The sequence below is a fragment of the Nerophis ophidion genome, linkage group LG01 (genome assembly GCF_033978795.1).
Source record: "Nerophis ophidion isolate RoL-2023_Sa linkage group LG01, RoL_Noph_v1.0, whole genome shotgun sequence".
NCBI classification, from domain to species: Eukaryota; Metazoa; Chordata; class Actinopteri; order Syngnathiformes; family Syngnathidae; genus Nerophis; species Nerophis ophidion.
This window is the reverse complement of record NC_084611.1, coordinates 15284801-15287556: the sequence shown is the minus strand read 5'-3', so window position 1 is coordinate 15287556 and position 2756 is coordinate 15284801. Positions and strand designations below refer to the sequence as shown.

Genomic DNA, 2756 nt, shown 5'->3' with positions numbered 1-2756 from the left:
TTTTCTACGTCACCAAAATTGATCATGTATGTTGCTGTACGTATACTTTTGACCCAGCAGATTTGGTCACATTTTCAGTAGCCCCATAATAAATTCATAAAAGAACCAAACTTCATGAATGTTTTTTTTTGTGACCAATCACTCTATCACAAAAAAAGAAGAGTTGTAGAAATTATTAGAAATTCAAGACAGCCATGACATTATGTTCTTGACATGTGTATGTAAACTTTTGACCACGACTATATATATATATGTATATATGTATAGTTACTTAATATGTTTTTTAGCCCAATGCGGCCCCCAAGTCAAAAAGTACAACATACTTGGTCCAGGGACCCGCAAGGGTCTGTCATAAAAGTGTCCAAAATAAGTCATATATGAATTTGGAAAAAACGTTATTCCACGATTAAAATCTCTTGAAAAACTTCACATCTGTCGATATAAAGTTAAACCTTTTTTTATGTTTTATCCTGGCAAAAAAAAAAAAATGTTTTTAAAGGCATAAACACTAAATATGCAATATTTTCCAACCCCCCCAAAAATGTTCAAAGTGGAATATTTGATGTGAAGTAATTGGAGTCCTAAATATGCCAATAATTTATGACAACATTGATTTGAAATTCTTGGGAATCCAAAAAGGCAACATTAATAAAAGCGTTTAAAAAAAAAATACCGGATTTACCAAACTATAGAGCGCCACACCCAGCAAATTTTTGAAAAAATTAAAATAAAAATTCCATGTATTAGTCGCACCGGCCTATAAGCCGCAGATATATATGTTGTGAAAATAGATATTTCCACAGAAAAATTCCGTACATGCTTATTTATATACCTTAGTTATTTTCAACAAGGCAGTAAAACGGCTGATCAAACAAAACAGAAGTCATCGTTATGGACACAGCAGCTGCGCAAGCTCGCTCTCCAATTAGGTAAACAGACTCGATAACTCCACGGTGACGTTTTGGTGAATTCACTGAAGAATTTGTAAAAGGGAAACAATACAAAAAGAATGCCATTGTACGTTAATAATAGGAACACAGACACCTATGTGTGTTAGCATATTAGCTAATGCTAACGACGCTAGCTTGATTACATTATGATTAGCGCGTACGAATATGCATGAAAACACTCCTACAGACATCTCAAATGGGACGTCTTAGTACCTAAGAATTGTTTTAGTTGTATTGTAAAACTCACAAACGTTGCTCGGAGGGAGGAATGAAGACTCCATAAGGGTAAAAATGCTATGGACGGCGAGAAGACGGAGCGATATTTCTACTTCCCGGTTTGAAAGCACTGAATGGAAGGACTCTGCAGCACTTACAGTGTACCAACTCGTCCAAAAGATGGCGTCATAGCTCAAACAATAAAACACATTGTCAGTGTGTTTGCTTGTTTTGTTTTTTTAACTATTTTTGAAGATAAATCCATAAATTAGTGACACCGTTTTATAAGCCGCAGGGTCCAAAGTGTGGGGAAAAAAGAAACACTAAGTACAAAAGTCATGTTTACTTTCAACACTTCATCGCTAGATTTATCCATTGATGATTATTGTTTTTATTTGTTTTATTTTACTTTTTGGCAAAGAAAACCTTGCTTTTTTTATATGGCTGACACAACATATTTAATATTTTCAACACAAAAAATATTTCAAAGTGTAATATTTGATGTGACGTAATTGGGATCTTGAATGGGTCAATAATTCATAACGACATTGATTTTGATTGAGAGTTTTAAAGAAGAAAAAAAACATCTTTGTGTTATTAAAATGAAACATTTTACATTTTTCTCCTCACATTTCACCTGTAAGCTCTTTTATTCCACTTGTTTCAGAAATACAAACCCCCTTTCCATATGAGTTGGGAAATTGTGTTAGATGTAAATATAAACGGAATACAATGATTTGCAAATCCTTTTCAACCCATATTCAGTTGAATATGCTACAAAGACAACATATTTGATGTTCAAACTGATAAACATTTTTTTTTTTTGTGCAAATAATCATTAACTTTAGAATTTGATGCCAGCAACACGTGACAAAGAAGTTGGGAAAGGTGGCAATAAATACCGATAAAGTTGAGGAATGCGCATCAAACACTTATTTGGACCATCTCACAGGTGTGCAGGCTAATTGGGAACAGGTGGGTGCCATGATTGGGTATAAAAGCAGCTTCCATGAAATGCTAAGTAATTCACAAACAAGGATGGGGCGAGGGTCACCACTTTGTAAGCAAATTGTCGAACAGTTTTAGAACAACATTTCTCAACGAGCTTTTGCAAGGAATTTAGGGATTTTACCATCTACGGTCCGTAAAATCATCAAAAGGTTCAGAGAATCTGGAGAAATCACTGCACGTAAGCGATGATATTACGGACCTTTGATCCCTCAGGCGGTACTGCATCAAAAACCGACATAAGTGTGTAAAGGATATGACCACATGGGCTCAGGAACACTTCATAAAACCACTGTCAGTAACTACAGTTAATCGCTACATCTGTAAGTGCAAGTTAAAACTCTACTATGCAAAGCGTAAGCCATTTATCAACAACACCCAGGAACGCTGCCGGCTTCGCTGGGCCTGAGCTCATCTAAGATGGACTGATGCAAAGTGGAAAAGTGTTCTGTGGTCTGACGAGTCCACATTTCAAATTATATTTGGAAACTGTGGACGTGGTGTCCTTCAGAACAAAGAGGAAAATAACCATCCGGATTGTTATAGGCGCAAAGTTGAAAAGCCAGCATCTGTGATGGTATG

At 35.7% G+C, this 2756-nt stretch overlaps 1 protein-coding gene across 1 annotated transcript in view; it reads left to right on the top strand.

The window, feature by feature from the left end:
* Positions 1-1387, top strand: part of LOC133550915 (LIM domain transcription factor LMO4.1-like) — a 10260-nt gene extending 8873 nt beyond the window's left edge. Inside the window, exon 4 of the mRNA XM_061897064.1 lies at positions 1-1387. This exon is cut by the window's left edge and continues 2643 nt beyond it. The gene's annotated coding sequence lies outside the window, so the exon portion shown is untranslated.
* The last annotated feature ends 1369 nt before the right edge of the window (positions 1388-2756 follow it).